The sequence below is a fragment of the Bos indicus x Bos taurus genome, chromosome 22 (assembly GCF_003369695.1).
Source record: "Bos indicus x Bos taurus breed Angus x Brahman F1 hybrid chromosome 22, Bos_hybrid_MaternalHap_v2.0, whole genome shotgun sequence".
Taxonomy (NCBI): Eukaryota; Metazoa; Chordata; class Mammalia; order Artiodactyla; family Bovidae; genus Bos; species Bos indicus x Bos taurus.
This window is the reverse complement of record NC_040097.1, coordinates 20,090,852-20,113,602: the sequence shown is the minus strand read 5'-3', so window position 1 is coordinate 20,113,602 and position 22,751 is coordinate 20,090,852. Positions and strand designations below refer to the sequence as shown.

At 39.0% G+C, this 22,751-nt stretch overlaps 1 protein-coding gene across 6 annotated transcripts in view; it reads left to right on the top strand.

The window, feature by feature from the left end:
* The window catches only part of FHIT (fragile histidine triad), a 1,526,080-nt gene that overhangs the window by 573,247 nt on the left and 930,082 nt on the right, over positions 1–22,751 (top strand). Inside the window, exon 4 of one of the 6 annotated variants that reach the window (XM_027523188.1) lies at positions 18,846–18,945. The exons of the other annotated variants lie outside the window; for them this stretch is intronic. The gene's annotated coding sequence lies outside the window, so the exon portion shown is untranslated. The remainder of the gene's footprint in view (positions 1–18,845; positions 18,946–22,751) is intronic. 6 annotated transcript variants of the gene reach the window in all.

The window sequence follows — 22,751 nt, the reverse complement described above, 5'->3', positions numbered from 1 at the left end:
ACTGATGCTTTTGAACTGTGGTGTTGGAGAAGACTCTTGAGAGTCCCTTGGACTACAAGGAGATCCAACCAGTCTATCCTAAAGGAGATCAGTCCTGAGTGTTCATTGAAGGACTGATGTTGAAGCGGAAACTCCAATACTTTGGCCACCTGATGTGAGGAACTGACTCATTTGAAAAGACCCTTATGCTGGGAAAGATTGAAGGCGAGAGGTGAAGTGGTGACAGAGGATGAGATGGTTGGATGGCATCACCGACTCAATGGACATGAGTTTGATTAGCTCCAGGAGTTGGTGATGGACAGGGAAGCCTGGCATGCTGAAGTCCATGGTTTCGCAAAGAGTTAGACACTACTGAGTGACTGAACTGAACTGAATCTACCTCCATTATGGACAGCCATCATGCACAGGCTGGAGAAATTCTTTTGGCAGAATTAGGGTCATTTGAAAACTGTAAATCTTTTGCAAGTTAGGATCGTAATCTGTTTACCCCATAACCCCAGTCCTGGGCTTTCTGTGGATAACTGATTCCATGTGTGCAACTTGAAACAGGAGGGCAGGATAAGGGCCTGGAAACTGTTCAACTCTAGATTAGATGGTGTTTTGGAGACCTTCTTTCAGGGAAATCTGTCAGTTACATGGCCAATCAAATTGCAAGACTGATACTTTCTAATTTTGCCTTCCACCAAATGACTATATGTAATTCATCTTGTGATTTGGCAATAAAGATTTCTTTTACTTTCCTGCTAGATAGATTGGCTTCATTCAGTTGCTAGATGAAAATAGGATTGTGTTGCAAAACGTATAAATGATTTGGCAAATATGATTTTTTAATTTATTTTTTAATTGAAGGAAAATTGCTTTAGAATATTGTGTTGGTTCCTGCCATACAACAATGAGAATCAGACATAAGCAAATATGATTTTATTTGCCAAAAAATATACATTAGCAGATTTTATGATAAGTGTCCTTGAAGGGAAATATGATGAATTTGCATCTGATTTAGATCTTCTTTAAACAGCTTGACAACAGCAGAAAAGGCAAAAGCAAGCCTTAGTCAGTTTTATTGTTCAGATGGTATTAATGGGTTCTTGAGAGACTTGTGATAGTGACATTGACATCTTTTAGTAATTTCCTGTGTTTGAAGGGTTTAGGTAGGAATTTACAGGGAATAGTCATGATCCATGTCTCCAAAGCATGTCAAAGAGAGGTTGTAGATCTTTTATTCTCTTGTCTGGCATGTATGTAATGGCAGATAGCGGCCACTGTAAGTTGTTGGGTAACTCATTTTGATTACATTCTTTAAGCAAAGAATTTGGTGACATATTAGATGTTTCTGCCTGTCTTGAGTCCTCCACCCTGTCTATTATGGTAGACTGTAAGCTCCATAATGAAACTATTTCTAACTGGTTCTCCTCTGTACCCTAGCCTGGTAGCACTCCCCCAAAAATGTAGAGCAAATAAGTAACAAAAAATGTACCTAGTGGTTGTCTTAGCTATCCATTCATCTATCTGTCTATCTATCCATCCATCCATCCATCTATCCTCCCATCCATCTCTCAAAATTGCTGTTTTGTCTAGGTTTTTGCTGACACAAAATCTCACCCTTTGTTTCCATTTACATTCTCCACAACTGAGGGATTGTCAAATATACATAGTAAAAATAAACATGGTCAATACACCTTGTAAAAGTGAACTTGAGGTGAAGCTATAATTTACTAATGCACAGTCATTGATACACTTAAGAAATGATACCACTTTGGCCAGGTAGATATATGAGCCATTTCAAAATATCTCAGCAAAACTTTCTGAAAGGGCCCATCTGAAGTGCCTAATCTACTTCTCCCTGACCCCCATCCTTACCTGCTATTCACATTTGCTTTTCTTAAATGTATTTGATTTGTGACAAGTTGGGAGCCACTTTCTCTTTTCTGAGGTGATCTTTGAAGAATGACGTGCTTAACTGCAGCCTATTTAGATTGTTTATCTGTATTTAAAGCCCAAGCCAGGTACTATGTTTTACCTTTAAGATAAAATCAATAAAGAGTTGAAAAGAAGCAGAGTAATCCTTGAACATTCCTAAACAATTGTCTTCCTTTACTTCTAATAAAGAACACTGCTTAATCTTACTTATTTGAAACTGCTTTCTCAGGGTTCATTTAGCTGTGAGCTTACCTTTATTCAAACACGTAGAAGCTAAAAATGGTACAAAGAAAGTTTATTCTAAAACAGACACGTTTGGAAGGCAGTGTCATTACTAAATGCTGTTGGTCTTGATAAGCTCTTTGATAAGCTGAGATCAGATTTTATCACAGAGATAGATGCAGCTCATTGGTAAAGAGTGTAACCTGCTGCCTATACTCCCTTGGTATCAGTGGGAGATCTGTTCCAGGACACCCCACTCAGATACCAAAATCCATGAGTGTTCAAGTCCCCTATGAAAAACGGGACAGTATTTGCATACAACCTCCACAAGCCTCTCTTAGACATTAAATCGTCTCTAGATTACTTACAGGCTTCCCAGGTGGCTCAGTGGTATAAGAATCTGCCTGCCAAGGCAGGAGACATGAATTAATTCCCTGAGTTGGGAAGATCCCCTGGAGGAGGAAATGACAACCCACTCCAATATTTTTGCCTGAAGAATCCCATGGACAGAGGAGCCTGGTGGGCTACAGTCCCTGGGGTCCGAAAGAGTCTGACACAACTGAGTCACTGAGCAGGCACGCACTAGATATAATCCCTAATACAATGTAAATGCTATGTAAACTGTTGTAAGTACAATGTAAATGCTATGTAAATAGTTGTGGATGTGCGGCAAATTCATATTTTGCTCTTTGGAGTTTCTGGAATTTTTGAAAAATATTTTCAATCTGTGTTTGGTTGAATCCTCATATGAAGGTATAGAGGGTTTATTGCATAGAGGTACAACCAATACATAAATACATAATTATTACTACCTTTGGGAAAGGGCTAACTATGGTGATGCTGCTGGAAGCTGGTGAGTTAGAGAAACTGAAATTTTTATGTAATATCCATATCTAATTGTCAAACTTACCATACCCAGTTGATGTTCAGAGTTTTTGAAAAGAAAAATTATGGAGTAATTTGAGCTTCCCTTCTCCCTTTATTGGGCTTCCTCCGTTCCTGAGGCAGAGACATTGACTGTCAATCAGATATTCAAGAATATGGGGAAAGGAGTGAGAAAAGGAAGCCTGGGTAATTCACCTGAGAAGTATTATCCATCATTCATGTGCACTGTATAGCAGTGGGTGGTCAGGGAAAGAGGATCATTTGTAATATTCAGGTGACGGAGATGGTAGTGAGGAAAGATAGTAATGCATTTTAGTTTTCAAAGTCAGTTGCTGCTGCTGCTAAGTCACCTCAGTCGTGTCCGACTCTGTGCGACCCCATAGACGGCAGCCCACTAGCTCCTCTGTCCCTGGGATTCTCCAGGCAAGAACACTGGAGTGGGTTGCCATTTCCTTCTCCAATGCATGAAAGTGAAAAGTGAAAGTGAAGTCGCTCAGTCGTGTCTGACTCTTAGCCACCCCATGGACTATAGCCTACCAGGCTCCTCCATCCATGGGATTCTCCAGGCAAAAGTACTGGAGTGGGGTGCCGTTTTAGAGAATTAAGGATTTCTGCATAGCTGCAATGAAGTGTCTGGTGCCAGTCTTGACCATCTGTCATGAAGAGCTATAAAATTAGATTAAATATATGAGGCAACTATTTCTAGGAGTTGACTATCAGACAACGCAGGACTTTGAAAGAAGTTAAGTCTTGAAGTAGGCCTTGGTTTTCTACCTGAGGGCCCATTCACTGCACCAGAAACTAAGTTTTATTTTTTACTTATCAATCAGTTAAAAAAAAAGAATGCAGTCAATTTGGAAGAACTATAGTCTCCCATGCACTATAGCCTGAAATTAATTCCAGCTGGATTAAGGCAATACATGTATAAAATTAATCATTAGAAAGCTAGAAAGGAAATGAATGTTTATCCCAATGACAGTGAGAGAGGCAAAAAGAAAAGATCACAAAAGAAAAGCATCGTGGATTTGACTCCATTAAAAGTAAACTTCTGTTTCTCAAAAAATCAAAACCGAAACAGAGATACACATGTGCAGTAAATATGAGATATGAGTGCCTAAAGATCTTAAAAGGCCAAGAGATCATACTGCTTGGTGACAATGCATGATTCCAGTAGTTAAATGGGAAGTCCAGCATCTAGCCTTTTCCTTCCTAAAGCCTTTGTTTTTAAACCTTTCCTGCTCAGTGGAAGAACTCAATTGCCTAAGGTCTCTTCTTGCTTGCTATTTCATCACTCCTACTTCTGAGCCTCAGTGGGACCTGGCCTTACATTCCACTGCATGGCCTGCCTGGGGCCCTCTGTCTCTTACATGCACTCCTTAGTGATGTTTCTATGAGCTCTAAAAATTGGGGTTTCCCAGCAATATTGTTCTGTGGTATTTGTTATTAGGTATCTGTGTTTCCTACTCATTTTTTATTGGAGATGTGGTAGTTTCATTTCTAGAAAGAAAATGTGACATATTTCCCTTTCTGACTTCCTACCTTCTCTGAAAAATTGGATGCTTGAAGTGTGTGCGTATGTGTGTTCAGGGTACAGGCTTGAAGGGAGTAATAAAGGAAGTAATAGTGAGGAGGTCTGCCCCAGCATTACCTCATTTTCTAATCTGCAGGAAGCAGAAAAATTAGTGTGATGACCTGAGTGAGCCGACGACCAGGTGAGCCTATGTTCTGAGCCACGTTTTGGTAAATCACATTAAGCGAGATTTTACCTGTTTCTCCTGTGTTCATTTGCAGGGGTGTGCGCTTAACTGGTAGGTCTGCTCCATTGTACAGACCCAAAGAAAATACACATAAGTATTCATTCATTCATTTATTCATCCATAGGGCAAACCCACTATGTTCAAGATACTTCATTTTCATATAGTCAACTACTTAGAAGAAAAGGATCAATTTTTCATAAACTATGAACCAGCTAAATTTAGCCAGGATGAAATGGACATCCTGAGTAACCATTTAAAAAATTGAGATAACATTTAAAATTCTCCCCACAAAGAATTCTCTAGGAACACATTGTTTCACTGGAGAAGTCCACCAAATGTTTTGAGAAGAATTAATATCAATTTTACATAATCTAGGAAAATAGAAAAGGTAGGAACACTTCCTAAAAGACCACATAAAGATATTCCAGTCCAATATCTGTTGTGAACTTTAACACAGAAATACTCAAGAAAATATTAGCAAATGAAATCCAACAATGTGTAAAAAGAATTATGTACCATGACCAAGTGGGATTTAACACTGGTATTCAAGGATGGTTGAGCACTTGAAAATGAATCACGGTAATCTACCATATCGATAAGCTGAAGAAAAAAAATGATATGATCATATCTATTAACTCAGAACAAGCATTTGACAAAATCCAACAATCACTTATAATAACAATTGTTGGCAATTTAGGAATAGAGGTGAATTACCTCAACTTGATAAAGAGAATCCAAGACTGGGAACACAGCAAGGATGTTCACTCTCATTACTTCTGTTTTATATGGTACTGGAAGTTCTGGCCACTGTAGTCATAGAAAGGAGGAAGCATTCAGATTGGAAAGGAATGCATAAAACTAGCTCTATTTTCACATGACAGAATTTCCTACCTAGAAAATCTCTAGGAATCTGCAACAAAAACAAAAACTCCCAGAACTAATAAGTGGGTTCAGCAGTTAATCCACAAATTAATTGTATGTCCATATGCTAACAGTAAACATGCAGAAACCAAAAATTTAAACACAATACAATTTAGAGTAGTTACAAAGAAAATGAAATATTATATACACACTTATCAAAATTCACTCAGGATTTGTTCTTGCTGAAAATTGCAAAATGCTGGTAAAAGAAATCCAAGAACTTCCAATACATGTTGGAAGTCTCAACATAGTACAGATATAAGTTCTCCCCAAATTAATCCAAGGTTTAATGCAATTCCTAAAAAAATTCCTACCAGCTTATTCTAAAATTTATATGTGAAGATACAGGCCCTATAATAGCTAAAGCAATCATGTGAAAGTGAAAGTCATCTAGTTGTGTCTGACTCTTTGTGACCCCATAGACTATACAGTCCATGGAATTTTCCAGGCCAGAATACTGGAGTGGGTAGCCTTTTCCTTTTCTATGGGATCTTCCCAACCCAGGGATCAAACCCAGGTCTCCCGCACTGCAGGCAGATTCTTTACCAACTGAACCTTAAGAGAAGCCCAAGAATACTGGAGTGGGTAGCCTGTCCCTTCCCCAGGGGATCTTCCCAACCCAGGAATCCAATGAGGGTCTCCTGCATTGCAGGCAGATTCTTTACCAACTGGGCTATATCATGGCATAGAATGATAAAGTAGGAGGAATCACTCTATCCAATATTAAAGCTACCTATATAGCCATAGTAATGAAGCCAATAAGATATTGGCAGAGGACAGAATGGAACACAATGGAGGATCCAGAAATAGATCGTCACACGTGCTCGAATGATTTTTTGCAAAGGTGCAAAGGCAACTCAATGGAGGAAACCCAGGCTTTTAAAAAAGAAATGATGTTGGACAATTAGACATCCATTGGCAAAAAACAAATAAAAACATTGATCTAAATGTATACCTTATACAGAAACTAACTCAGATGGGTTACAGACTTAAATGTACAGGGTAAAATTACAAAAAATATTAGACATATATGCATAAGAGATGTGAGTCTAGGTCTTGGGATCTCATTCTAGGCATAGAATTCATAGACTTCACACCAAAAACATAAATCTATAAAAGGAACAATAGATAGATTGGACTTCAAAAAAATGAAAACTTTTCTCTGTGAAAGCCATGTGAAGAGAATAGAAAGACAGTCTCTAAGCTGGAAGAAATATTTGCAAACCACATATTCCATAAAGGACTAGTATCTAGAATATGTAAAGAACTCCTAAAACTCAAAAATAAAAAGCAAGCAATTAATTAGAAAATAGGCACAAGATATGAATAGTCATTTCACTGAGGAAGATGTACAGATGGAAAATAAGCCCACTACAAGATATTCCACATCACTAGCCATCTCAGGGACAGAGGAGCCTGGTAGGAGGCCGTCTACGGGGTTGCACAGAGTCGGACACGACTGAAGCGACTTAGCACCAGCAGCAGCCATCAGAGAAATACAAATTAAAACTATAATGAGCTATGGCTTCACATCTGTCAGAATAGCTAAAATAAAAAATAATGACAACACCAAATATTGGTGAGGATGCAGAGAAACTATTCACTCATATGTTGTTAGCAGGGATGTAAAATGACACAGCCGCTCTGGGAAACAATCTGGCAGTTTCTCACAAAACTAAACATACAGCTACCATATGACCCAGCAATTGCACTCTCGAGCACTGATTTCAGAGAAATGAAAATTCATGTTCACATAAAAACTTGTTACATAATTGTTCATAACAGCTTCATTCATAATAGCCAAAATCTGGAAGTAACCCAGATGTTTCTAACAGATGAGTGGTTAAATAAACTGTGGTACCCATGGAATTCTACTCAGCAGTCAAAATGAATGAACTACCGGTACAGTCAACAACTTGGGTGATTCTTCAGAGAGCTGTGTTGAGTGAAAAAAGCCATTCTCAGTAAATTACGTATTTTACGTTTAGGGTTTCTGTTTTTCGATTTTTAAAGATTGAAGTATAGTTGATTTACAGTTTTTGTGTTTCTGATAGATAACAAGGTGTTTCAGATATATATATATATATGTATGCGTATACATATATATATATACATGTGTATATATATATACATGTATATACATTCCTACATATGTATATACATGTATATACATATACATATATACATTCTTTTTCATTTATAGGTTATTACAAGATATTGAATATAGTTTCCTGTTCCACACAGTAGGGCCTTTTTGTTTATCTGTTTTTATATATAGTACTTTGTATCTGCTAGTTCCAAATTCCTAATTTGTCCCTCCCTGCTTTCCCCTTTAGTAACCGTAAGATTGTTTTCTATGTTGTGAGTCTGTTTCTGTTTTCTAAATAAGTCCATTTGAATCATATTTTAGATTCCACATACAAGTGATGAAATTATATACCTTATGATTCCATTTAAGTGATATATTTAAATTACAAAGTTTTAGAAATGGAGGACAGGCTAGGGATTGCCAGGGTTTAGGGATGGAGCTGAGGGAGGGGAAGTGAAAGGTGGGTGAGGTCATAAAAGCTCAAGATGAAGGATCTTTGTGTGGTGTTAGATCTGCTCAGTATCTTGACTGTGGTGGATTCACAGGTTATAAAATTGTTTTGAACTTGATACATATACAGACACACACAATGAAATGAGTACAAGTAAAACTGGGATTTGGAGAATTCTAAATAAGATTGGTATATTGTATTAATGTCAGTATCCTGGTAGTGCTATTATACTATGGTTTTGAAGAGTATTACCACTGGAGGAAACTGGATAAAATATACACAGGATATGATTTATTTTTTACAATTGCATATGAATCTGTAATTAGCTCAATCATTTTTCCATTAAAATTATGTCTATAAAACTCTTTTAAAAAATTATATGTAAGAATACATATAATTTTGAGCACTTACTATGTGTCAGGTACTGTTCTCATGACTTTATATCATTATTAATTCCATTTTGTCCCCAAGCAGCAATGTTATTCCCACTTTCCAGGAAACCAAGACACAGATTAAGCAACTAGTCCAAAGTCACAAGCCTAGTCAGTGGCAGAATCTGGATTAGAACCCAAGAATTTTTGGTTCCAGCATCTACAACCCTAATAAGTTATTTTCTCTCTTTACCGAGAGATTAGTTTTAGTTGAGGTCATGAGGAAGGCCGTTATGGAGAAAATGACACTTCGGGCTTCGTTAGAGGGCCAATTATGGTCTATGTATTGTATAAATTGTGCTGTAAGCAGCAGGAATTTAATACGTATTTGTTGACTTAATAAGTGACTTGCCTTCTTTAAACCGCTAGTTGATTCTATCAGTTAGTGATTATCTGCCAGGAGCCCAGGGTTTGCAAAATGAGAAAACACAGGACCCAGGCAGTCAGCTCATCTTGCCTTCTCGACTGCGGTCAGTGTTTCCAAAGGGGATCTATTGGCATTCTAGGCAGTTCTGTTCTATGCTGTGTGGAGATAACACACTGCAGAACTTTTAGCAACATTTAGAATGTCCTCCAGATATCAGTATTGCCCTCAATTACAGGGACATTGGAACATCACCCCCCTACCACTGTCGCCCACCACACACACCATTTCCTAGTTCCCCCATAAGGATCGTGGTGGAGAACCAATATACTTAAATCTCTGATTATCAAAGTTCAAAGAATTCATACCACAGAACTGCGGGATTCACATGAGGGGCATTCCATTTTCCCCCTTGGCATGGCTCCACGCATGTGATAGAAATCGATCTTCCCTGCCTTCACAGTGGTTCTGTTTCAATCTGGTCTAAAGTGTTCATCTTGCTCTTTTGCCTTTTGTCCTGCTTGTTCTTTTTGATGGACATGAAGAAGTTTCCCCTTTCAGAGAAAAGCTGCTGAGCACACACCATATAGCACACCCCAAACCAAGCTCTTTCAGTCTCAGTAGAAGGAAAACATCTGAAAGGGAAACATATTAATGGATTATTTTTGTAAACATGAAAAACATCTCTTGGAAGGGCAACTTTCTCTTGTTGACTGGCAGAAAAACAGCAGCGTTAATTATGTTGCCTTGTTAAATCTGAAGAATGTGGTGAACGCTGGGAACTTTTCTAATTGCCTTTGTGGAAAGGCGTCTGAGGCACCAGAAGTCATCTCTGTCAGAGGAATGCTGAGGCAGCTGTGTATCCCTTCAGCGGCACTGGTCTGAATGTGCTCAGGGGAATATTGGTGAGCTTGAGTCCATGGACTTTTGGGCAAAACTCACGGGTAAGTGAGGGTGGGAAAAGGCAGAATTTCTACTTCAGGTTCTGAACACTGACTGTTTCCTTTTCCCATGAAGAGAAGGAAAGGGGATATATTTGTACAGAGTGCCTGGGCTTCCCAGATGGTGCTAGTGGTAAAGAATCCACCTGCCAATACAGGAGACATAAGAGATATGGGTTTGATCCCTGGGTCGGGGAGATCCCCTGGGGGAGGGCATGGCAACACACTCCAGTATTCTTGCCTGGAGAATTCCCATGGATAGAGGAGCCTGGAGGGCTACAGTCCATAGCATCTCAAAGAGTCAGACATGACTTGAGGTGACTTAGCATGCATGCTGGAGAAGGCGATGGCACCCCACTCCAGTGCTCTTGCCTGGAAAATCCCACGGATGGAGGAGCCTGGTGGGCTGCCGTCTATGGGGTCGCACAGAGTTGGACACGACTGAAGCGACTTAGCAGCAGCAGCATGCACACAGAGTTACCTGCATTCATTTGCGTGCTGATGTCCCCACACTTGTCTTTGCCCATAGTGGCAGATAAGCTTTCCAGCCATCAAAATGAGAAGAACAAATCTTGCCTCCAGTAGTACAGTTCTCTCAAAAGAACCCAGGCAAAGTGTGAGATTTAAATAGAAAAACAAAACCGAAATGATGATTTTTTGCATTAAAAAATGAAACATTGCTTTCCCATAAATCTAGCTCCAGGGTAGAAGTTTGGGAGAGAATACCCTGGAATGTAGAAGAATGCCACTCAATGTAAAAACAGGAGTTCAGAGGCCCAGCTTTTGTACACTGTTTGAATTTCAGATGAGATAAAACCAGCAGCTCTGCTAAGTTGCAGTGCAAAGGCTTACATGGCTTCTTGAGAAAAGCAATTTATTTTAGGTTATAGCACAGCAGCTATCATTTAAACTGCTAGCGATTGTAATTGAACCCAGAACCAACCAACTCTGTGAACACAGGGTGCAGTAATGTTACCCAGGCTTTTCTGAATAATGTGGATGCCAGGCCTTTAAGACATATGGGCGTGGTAGCCCCAACATCGAATCACTAGTATCTTGCCAGCCTTCCCACAACCAGCCTATTTAAAAATACATTCTGGGAAATGTACCTAGCTAGGTATTAAAATATGTACTTGGTATACATTTTGGGGATATTATATGAAACAGCCAGGAGGCAGCAATCTTGAGAAAATTAGAGAAGATGCAATTGCACTAGGAAACTTTTTGTTCAGTTTTCATCTTTATTTAAGCTCGTGACGGGACCTGTAGGGTGAGGGGAGAGGGGTTGTGTATAGGGACAATCCAGTATGGAGAGAAGGGTCCCTTTTGATACTGGAAAATCTTTGATTTGATAATGAAGAGGATGTGCTTACCCTCCAAACCTCAGAATGTCATCCTGTCATTAAGTCCGAATGCTCAGTTGTTCTGTTGGAAAAAAACATTGTGTCTCATCTCTGTGCACTGCCTTTGCTCCCTTCTTGTTGTAAATAAATCCAGTTATACAAAACTCACTATTTCTCCAGAGTTGTCCAGACACTCAGAAGCAACAATTTCATCCAGGTTCAATTATTTATTTTTGTTTTTAGTAAAAGAGCTTGACATAGTGCACTTGCTCCTTTTATGACTTTCTTTTTTGTTTTGCTTTTATGAAAGCAACAACCAGCGCATAGTTTACGAATCAAATAGTTCAGAAACACTTATAATGAAAATGGACAGTTCCTAATGCTACCCTTTCCCTTCTTATTGCCCTACCTAAATGAAGTGAAAGTGATAGTCCCTCAGTCGTGTCTGACTCTTTGCGACCCTGTGGGCTCTAACCCACCAGGATCCTCTGTCCATGGGATTCTCCAGGCAAAAATACCGGAGTGGGTAGCCATTCCCTTCTCCAAGGGATCTTCCTGACTCAGGGATCAAACCCGGGTCTCCTGCATTACAGGCAGATTCTTTACCACTGAGCACCCTCTGTAATCCATTCCTGGTTTTATCTCCATATTTCTAATTAATCTTTTATCAATTTCAGATGCTATATACTGATTTTCTTCTAAGAAAGAAAATTTATCTTATTTATCACCTTTTCACATTTTCCCACTAATAACAGGATATTATATGCAACTTCCATTGCTCTTCCAACTTTTAAAAACTTCTAATTTTTAAACTTTATGTATTTTTAAATTGAAGTATAGTTGATATACCATATTATGTGTTGTAGGTGTGCAGTATAGTGATTCACAACTTTTAAAGTTTATACTCCGTTTATGCAGGAGGGTGTGAGTGCTCAGTCGTGTCAGACTCGTCGCGACCCCATGGACTGCAGCCTGCCAGGCTCCTCTGTCCATGGGATTTTCCAGGCAAGAATACTGGTGTGGGTGGGCATTTCCTACTCTAGAAGATCTAACTGACCCAGGAATGGAACCTGCATCTCCTCTGTCTCCTGCGTTGGCAGGCAGATTCTTTACCACTAAGCCACTTGGGAAGTCCCCTTCTCTTATGGTTATTATAAAATGTCGGATATATTGCCTTATTATACAATATATCCTTGTATTAATAGCTTATTTTATACATAATAGTTTGTACCTCTTATTTCCTGTAACCACTGTTTGTTCTCTGTATCTGTCTCATTTTTGTTATATTCACTAGCTTGTTTTATTTTTTGTATTCCACATGTAAGTGATATCATACAGTATTTCTCTTTCTCCGTCTGACTTGTTGCACTTACCACAATACCCTTCGAGTCCCTCCATGTTGTTGTAAAAGGCAAAACTTTCATTCTTTTTATGGCTGAGTAGGATCCTATTGCGGAGAAGGCAATGGCACCTCACTCCAGTACTCTTGCCTGCAAAATCCGTGGATGGAGGAGTCTGGAAGGCTTCAGTCCATGGGGTGGCGAAGAGTCGGCGAGTGACTTCACTTTTCACTTTCATGCATTGGAGGAGGAAATGGCAACCCACTCCAGTGTTCTTGCCTGGAGAATCCCAGGGACGGGGGAGCCCGGTGGGCTGCTGTCTATGGGGTCGCACAGAGTTGGACGCGACTGAAGCGACTCAGCAGCAGCAGCAGCAGTATCCCATTGTGTGTGTGCATGTATCTCACATCTTCTTTATCCATTCATCTGTTGACACACACTCAGACTGCTTCCATATCTTTGGTCTTGACACTTCAAGGTCACACTGACACAAGGTCTGTCAGCTAGTCAGCATCCTTACCTTCTCACCATAGATGAGGTATGAGTGCTCATACCCCTTTCTTCACTATTCTTTTCCCTCTTTCACTTTCAGTTCTCATTCAACTATACCATTATTTTTGCATTATCAAATTTAATTTACTTTTGCTTTGTCACCAGCGTGGTCTTTCTTTGTGATTTTTCCAAAATTGTAGGTAATGAAAAGGATTTGCATCATTAGGACTTGGCTAAATTATTTACTACCAACTCAAGTGGTTTCTATGATTCAGTGTCACAACTGCTGTGATACACAGAGGAGCCTGTGTCTTGAGTCAGGTTCAAATGGATTCTTTTTCTTTGTCATTTTGTCAAAATCAAGCCGTCTTCTAGTGTGTGTAATATATCTTTTAAGTCTTTCTTATAAGCTTACATGTGCTTGATATTCCTGGGATTTCTGATGTCCTCTTGCCTTTCCTGAGTGCATGCCTCTCTCATATCTTCAGGTTTTCCAAAATTTGTGCTGTGCTAAGTCACTTCAGTCGTGTCCGACTCTATGCAGCAGTATAGACTGTAGCCAGACTCGTCTGTCCATGGAATTCTCCAGAGAAGAATACTGGAGTGGGTTGCCATTTCCTTCTCCAGGAGATCTTCCTGACCCAGGGACTGAATGCATGTCTCCTGCATTGACAGGCGGTTTCTTTACCACTAGCGCCAACAGGGAAGCCACCCATATTTGGACTTTCTATTCTGTGTTTCTCCCTCTTTCTCATGAGATCTCCATTTCTCTCATTTAGTTGGGTTGTTTTCTAGCTCTTCACTACTGTCTGTTAGCATCCAACACTACTACTGTTGATTCTGCTCTTATTCTGATCCTTCCTTTTCTATAGGCTACCTTTTCTGGGAGGAGTGGGAGTATTTTTAGGAGGCTATTAGGAATTTCTCTTTAACCTCAGTTTTCTAACACTTTACAATTCATTCTCCTTGACATTGACTAGATTCCTGTATTTTGAAGATGCATGCCTCCCGTTAGCTCAGGGAAATTTTCTGTAATTTCTTGCCCTCCAGTTTTGTTTTTCTCATCTGAAACTTCCATTAGTCCCCACCTAGATCTCATGGATCAATCATCTATATATCTTATTTTTTTCCTCACATATTGTACATTTAATACATATTCTAGGAGATTTCTCTAAGTTTGTCGTTAAGCTGTCTATTGAATTTTTTGCTTAGGTAATCATGGGTCATCGGGTAAAGAATCTGCCTGCAATGCAAGAGACATAGGAGACAGGGGTTTGATCCCTGAGTTGGAAAGATCCCCAGGAGGAGGAAATGGCGACCTATTCCCATATTCTTGCCTGAAAAATCCCATGGATAGAAGAGCCTGGTGGGCTACATTCCAAAGGGTAGCAAAGAGTTGGACATGACTGAGCGACTGAGCACAAGAACATAATTCCTGAGGGATCCTTCTTTTTATCTGATTTTTCCTTTTAAACATAACTTTGGTTTTATTTCAGTTACCATATCTCCTCAAGTGATTCTTGAGGATATTAAAAAGATTTTATTTATTTATTCTATTATTTTTAAAAATATATTAACTGATTTCATTAATTTTAAAAATATTTATTTTAAAATACTTATTATTTTTTAAAAATATTTATTTATTTAGGCTGTGCTGGAGCTTAGTTGTCACAGCGGGTTTTCCTTTGTGTCATGTGGGATCTTTCCTTGCAGCTGGCAAGGACTTTAGTTTTTGGCACATAAGCTCTGGAGCACACAGTCTCAGTAGCTGTAGAACTGGGGCTTAGTTGCTCCACCTCATATAGTATCTTGGTTCACTGACCGGGTATGAATCCTAGTTGGATTCTTAACCACTGGACCACCAGGCAAGTCCCTGATTTTCTTTTAAGTTTTTATCTTTTTTCCCTAAGTTGTCATATTTCCATGATGTCGTGTTTTCCGCTATTTTGCTTGCTCCTTTTATTTTCTATGTTGGCCTTTCTTGGCATGTTAGATTTCTGGTGATCTGTAGTTATATGTAAAAGAATAAGGCAATATAAGGGCTGTTTGCAAACCCTCAGAAGGTGGATGGGTCTTGTAAATGGCATGCTTAAAGGGTCCAAGTTTAGAGTGTGTGCATGGGAATGGGGTGGGGAGGAGCTTGACTTGCCAGAGTGAGGTTTTAACACCCATGATAATGGTCTAACTTCTGCCCAGACAAATGTTTACTGCCTTAAACCTAGTGGTGGCTTTAGGTTAACCCACCTAGAGAGCCAGGAGGCTGGGAATTCTAAGTTATGTATACTGACTTGTTGCCTGGAAAATCCCATGGACGGAGGAGCCTGGTAGGCTGCAGGCCATGGGGTCGCTAAGAGTCGGACAGGACTTCACTTTCACTTTTCACTTTCATGCATCGGAGAAGGAAATGGCAACCCACTCCAGTGTTCTTGCCTGGAGCATCACAGGGACAGGGGAGCCTGGTGGGCTGCCATCTATGGGGTCGCACAGAGTCGGGCAGGACTGAAGTGACTTAGCAGTAGCAGTAGCATGCTGACTTGTAATTTGTAACCCTCTGTTCAGCTTTTCCACTCTCTGGTTTACTCACTATTTCTGAGAATTGAGTTTTCTGGGGTAGTGGTAGGCGGTATGCTCTCTCCTTTGCTGAAACCCCCTTTTAAGTCGTGGTTTCCTTTGCTGTGGCTTCTAAGTCAACAGACTTTTATTGAAATCACTCACCTTCTAACGGCTTCTTCCCATTCTCTCTGTGGTTATGGGTTAACACTTCTGTGCTCCTTTCGTATCATTTAGAAATAACTTTGGGTGAGAAAGGAGGTAAAATGGATTTTCTTAGTCCACCAGTGTGAACCAGAGCACATTCTTTTATTAAAAAGTGATTTTTCATAAGCCACATCCTCCAGCTTTTCATTTTATTTTCAACAGTTTGTTAATCTGATGCTTGATCAGCAGTCACACAAAGTTGCATAAACATATCACTTACTAAATGGAGCCCATAGAACATATACTTATGGGGGAAAAAAAAGTGTTCTGCTATTTTCTCTATGTCTCTTAACTGATATAACAAGGCGTTTTGTTTTGTTAGGCTTTAGTGAATTCAGAAAGGCTATTAACTTGCTTAAAAGTTGTATTTTATTTTATTTACTAAAGAAAACATAATCGGATATCTTCAATAAAAATGTTTCCCTTCTTACTCAGTAGATAAATGGGCAAAGACCTCAAGAGTAGATGTTCCAAATTAGAAACACAATTTGTAAAAAATATATGATGCTGTTCAATGACAGATTCAAATTAAAATAGGGTAAGATTAACAAAGATTTTAAAATATGATATTATTGGGAAAGCACAATAAGATGAATACTTTTATATACCTTTGGTACAAACAAGAAAATTTGGTACCAACTTTCAGGTACTTTAAAATGTTTATAATACTTAACCTACTGATTCCCCACTTTAGGAATTAAAATTAAGAAAACAATCAAAGGTTAAGATGGAGGTTTATTTTTCAAAATGCTCATTATAACATTATGTATAATAGCAAAACTCTAAATGATGCAACATACAGAAAAAAATGTAAAATTTGGCATATCTATACCATGGAATACAGTCCATACATTAAAAGGATGTTTACAAATAGCTGTTACTCAACTATTTAAATGCTTAGATGTAATTTAGGTGAAAAGCAAATCTAGAAATGACATATATATTAAGGTATCAACCATTTGAAAAGGAAAAAAAAACAAGAAGGAACTATGCTGAAATTTTAACTGTGGTTGTCTTTTGTTGGTAGAATAGTGTGATATATTTTCTTTCTCTACTCATTAATGTTTTGTTGTATTTTCCGGGTGTTTTATACTGAATATGCTTGGAAAAACACTTTAAATCATGCATGTCTGAAAGTAAACCTTTTAAAAATGTCACCAAATGACCCAGATGGCTTTTCCATGTGAACTCTTCACCTTTTTCTATCACAGAATCAAGAGTGGATTGTATAAAGCAGTGTATGGAGTGTTTTCCATTTTTGAAACTATCTCTCAGATATATCTGGAAAAGCTAGCTGGTGTATTATGTTAGGTTTGCTGCTTTTCTCTCTGTTTCTTTATCTCACAAAGTCTGATTTATGTCAACATTAGCTACAAAAATATTCAGATTCTCTAGAAAGGGGAAACACAGTTGTACCTTTGACTGGAATTGGAGATGAAGTGATAAAACAGGAGACTGTGAGGCCGACCCTCAGTTTTAGTCCTGACTGACTCACTTGGTGACTGTTCTGAGTTTTTTCTTGTGAAAAATGAGAGCATTGCATTGGATGGTCTCAAAGGTCCTTATAATTCTTTTGCTATGAGTTTGCAGATATCTTACCCTGGCATAGAGCAGGTGAAACTAAAATACAGAAATGACTCAGTGAGAAGCATGCGTTCTACTGATATGTTACTGTGCTATTTTCTGTGCTTTAAAAAGAGCACTTTGGCTTTGTGAAGTAATAGATTTACATGTCCATTTGTAAAAACAGAGACACTAATAAGCCCGGTGTAAAAGGCACAATTGCTGAGATTTCTAGCTGTATTTTGGGTCTTGGAGGGACATCATTTGCTATCTCAGAAGCATAGTACAGACTGGGGTATTTTTACCTATGGAATACAAAGGTAAGGTAGACAGATGATTTGTTTTGGTGCATTTGTTTCCCCTCCTCAATAATATGCATAGTCAGTGGAATTTTGTGTAAAAACAGAAATCTTTTTTGGGAATGGTGCTAGTGCTTTGTTCAGGGAAAGCCTCGTGGGCCATGTGGGCTTTTGCCTTTTCTGTATATTGCTACTCTTCCTCTTGTCCTCCTTATTAATAAAAAAAATCCAAAATAGAAACTGTTATAGTCGTTTTTTTCAGATTATTAAAGGAATACCTACCATTTTTGTAAAATTAAAACTCAAAAATCCAACCCCACAGGAGAAGTTTTTTGAAAAATAAATATGATTTAGCATTCCACCACACAGTAATGACCTTAACTAACATGTGAAGGTATTTTCTCTCAGACTGTCTGTTTCACTTGTGCACACATACACAACATTCAAAATCAATATATCTAGTACCACTCTTTTGTAATGTTATCTTACAGTGTGCCGTGTCCATAGAATGTTACATCACCATCTGCATTTCCAGCATAGTATTGCCCTGTAGGGTGAAATGCTTAAATTTACGTACATCATTAAATTGCTTAAATTTACTTAAATTATTCCCCTTGATGCATTTTTAGTCTGCTTCCAACTTCTTAGAAGCAACACTGCAATGAGGAACCTTGTATGTATATGTGTGCAACCTGGTTCAATTGTTTCTCAAGCAGAATTTCATGGAGATGGAATTTCGGTGTCAGAATGTAGATACATGTATGTGTGATATCATGGGTGGGCACGGAGGATATATGAATAGGCACCCACGGTGCTGAACCATCCTCCTTGAAGGCTGTTCCTACTGATGCTTCTGCCTCCATCACCGAAGCTTTATTCCACTGCCCTCTGCTCTCCACACAGTGTTCCCTCAGATGTTTTCAGTAAAAGAGAAGGCCAGCAAACCCCTCTGGGAGGGGACTCTCTGGGTTTCATGCAAGTGTGACCTCAGTCAGGCAGGCCTGGGTCTGTTATGCTCTTAGCAGGAGTGCAAGCTCTGCCCTTACTTAGTATTTCATCTTCCTCTTTAGCCCTAGGGAAATTTTTGCTGAACTGGAAACACAGTAGGAGTGTTTTGCCTTTACTCCTTCGCCGAATAGCAGGTGTCCAGGTTCTGACTGCCTGTTACACGTAAGTGCCCCTGCTCCTGTTTTTCCTGCATATGGTTGGTGTTTTGAACATATTCAATGCTCTGTGTTATCTTTACTTGAGACTCCTACCCTCCCCCAATCACTATATTCGTTACCCTCAGCCTTTCAACCTGAGGCTGTAGACCAGGGTGAAAAAAATACCAACACACAATTGCTCTTAAGCTCAGAAAATTGATTTTCTCGATTTTAAGCGGGCATCATGAGTTGTTAACCCTGTTAGAAAAATACAAGTTGGATTTATGATTCCCTTACACAGGTAATTGGGCTCTAATTTTAAATTCTGAGACAATTGATTTACACTATATTGCATTATAACATAGCGAAAGTGCAACTGAATTCAGGTGATGTATGAATTTGAGCCTCCAATTATGCTATAAATTATTTTTGATTCTTTAACAAATGATGCCTAGGTTGACATCAACCTGTCATTGTTTCCTCTGTCTCCCCCTACTCTGTAATTTTCTCCTCTTTCTTCTCATTTCAGTTTTTTTTCTTTCTAACCTTGCAAGGCTCAGGAATGATGTACTTCAGAAACCCAAAACCTGCATGCTGCTGCTGCTGCTAAGTCGCTTCCGTCGTGTCCGACTCTGTGCGACCCCATAGACGGCAGCCTACCAGGCTCCTGCATACTAAGACATTAAAAGACAAATCTCTGCCTCATCCCTACTCACAAACTCTTATTAACATTTCATTTCAACCCACAACTTATTTCTAGTGGGTCACTAATTTTTTTGTCTTTATTGAATTTGTTACAATATTACTTGTGTTTTATGTTTTGGTCTTTTGGCCATGAGGCATGTAGGATCTTAGCTCCCCAACTAGGGATTGAACCCACACCCGTGTGCATTCAAAGGCTGGAGTCCTAACCACTGGACTGCCAGGGAAGTCCCTCTGATATGTCACTGTTGTTGCATTGCTTATGATATTTGCTACAAGCCACCAGTTATAAAAGTTACTTTCTTGGTGTAAGACACTTTCTCCAGGAGATTTCTTTTGGAATATCAATACTTGTCCTTTCCACGAGATCCTAGCTTTTAACAGGCTAGCTTTATCCTTTTCTTTCCCCCCACTTTGTGATAATTTCCCCATTGTATTCATTTTTAGCTGGTTGCATTTTATATATTTCTGCAAACATATCAAGTTGTTTATGGAAAAAGGGTTGAGTATAAATAAATAACACATGCTGCTGGAGTCAATTTCTGGAAGACTTGAGTGATCTAGGAATCAGAGGTAGTTCATTGGAATCTGTATCTCAAACTTGGCCTTCCTTTGGCAAGTCCTTGTTATTTTGAATAGGGGACTAATTTAAATGATGCTTTGAGCATTTGTCAGAGAGATTAAGAAGCAGAAGGAAAGGGCAAAGGAAAAAGCATGGTCATGGAAAGAACCCTTGACTGGGGTGAGAGAATCATTCCTTCTAGGAGACTGTAGACAGATCACTTCCAGTTTCTTTCACTTCCCTCTGCAAAATGATTTCCTCAGTGTTGAGGCCCTTTCTAATTTAAGGAGTCTATATTTAAAGTTTTTAACTTTGGAGAAAATGCTAACCCCTGATTCATTGTTACTCTTTGTGTTGCTTTTAATTCTCATCCTTCCTAAAAACGAATTAAATTACCTGCTGCAGAGTATCAATATTAAAACACTCAGCTCAATTGGATGGTGACCCTGAAAGAAATATTTTTTGCCTGGTTCTGCAGAAAGTAAAGATACTGGACTCTTTCACATGCCTTTCCACGGGTATAGGGGGGTTTGTTTTCCTGAGTGTTCATGGTTAAAGGGATATTTCTATGGAGGACCACGTAGGGTTATGAAAGAAAGATATGAGGTGGCAGAGGAAAATTGCTGGGAAAATCAGTGTTGCATTAAAATGAAGAGCTCCTGCTGTACCCAGGACCACTTCGTGAGCATGTGCAATTCTGAGCTATTTAAAACATAAGCTAGAGCATCATAATTTCTGTATGATAACATTGCAGTTGTTGCTACTTGTGCTTTGGGTTACTTAGAAAGAATATTTTCCCTTTTGGTAAATTGTTTGGAGTAATACAGGGCAGAAAGTGTTCTGATGTAAATCAAGGCCAAGTGAAGCGAGTGAAACAGTTATCTTATGTGTTTTCCCCCCATCTTTACCCTCTAGCTTTCATTACTCTGAGTAATTAAGTAATTTCACCCCTCCTCCTTCTCAGATCATTGGTGAGATGATTCTCAGATTATTTTTCCTTTCAAAAATCTCAATATTTTTTGTGATTTCACATTTGCTGACTCCCTCTAGGTTAAAGAAATTTCCTCTCCTAACACATAATCAAATTCTACTTTTTATAAGATCCTCTTAGAGAATCTTTTAAAATGTACTTTTTGGCTCATTAATCTGGTTGTTGTAGATCTTTGAGTATATATAGAAGGAAAAACTCTTAAAAGGGATTGAGTCTGGAAGTACCTTATATTTTACTGTAAATAGATGTAAAATTTATTTTTCAGCCCAAGATAAAGGATGATGGTTAGACATCTGACTTAACTGTGTATTAGAGAATTATTATTTTTAAACTAAGGCAGTTTACAGAATGCTTTCAGATGGACATGGACAAAATAGATTTAATATCACATTTTCACTTTGTGATTTATATATATATATATATATATATATATATATATATATATATATGAAGAAGACTCTTGAGAGTCACTTGGACTGCAAGGAGATCCAACCAGTCCATTCTGAAGGAGATCAGCCCTGGGATTTCTTTGGAAGGAATGATGCTAAAGCTGAAACTCCAGTACTTTGGCCACCTCATGCGAAGAGTTGACTCATTGGAAAAGACTCTGATGCTGGGAGGGATTGGGGGCAGGAGGAGAAGAGGACAACAGAGGATGAGATGGCTGGATGGCATCACTGACTCGATGGACGTGAGTCTCAGTGAACTCCGGGAGTTGGTGATGGACAGGGAGGCCTGGCATGCTGCGATTCATGGGGTTGCAGAGTCGGACACGACTGAGCGACTGATCTGATCTGATCTGATATATAATTTTTACATTGTTTTCCCACATTATTTCTCATCTTAGGATATAAGAACTAGGACTTCGCTAGATTTTTCTGGTAATTGCATATTCTGTTAGCTGCAAATACTGTTAAGTAGCTTTTTAGAATATAACTCTGAGCTGATTGTTTAAAAAATATTTAAAAATCATTCTATTAAAAATTTGATCCAAATTTGGTAAAGCTCTTTCTGACCATCTGGGCTTTCGTAAAAGTTGAAAAATGTAAAGAAAGTAAAGTCACTCAGTCATGTACGACTCTGCGACCCTATGGACTGTAGCCTACTGGGGGTCCTCCACCCATGGGATTTTCCAGGCAAGAGTACTGGAATGGGTTGCCATTTCCTCCTCCAGAGGATCTTCCCAACCCAGGGATCAAACCCGGGTCTCCCTCATTGCCAGCAGACACTGTACCATCTGAGCCACCAGGGAAGCCCTGGGCACTCACTATCAGGGATATCACCGACAGCTAGTAATGTGAGAGTAATTTAATGTATAAGGAATATTTTGCAAAGTTAGTTTAAGTCTGCATATTTCAAATAGATTTTATTTTCTCTAATCTGAGAATGTATGAAATGGAAAATTCTCAAGGTATGCTTTTGGTTATACAATCTTTTATAATGATGGTGATCACCCAAACCAGCAGTGATCAGTGAGAGCTGATGATTACTACTGAATTAGGGAGTGCTAGGGCTCTTATTGGAGAAGGCAATGGCACCCCACTCCAGTACTCTTGCCTGGAAAATCCCATGGCTG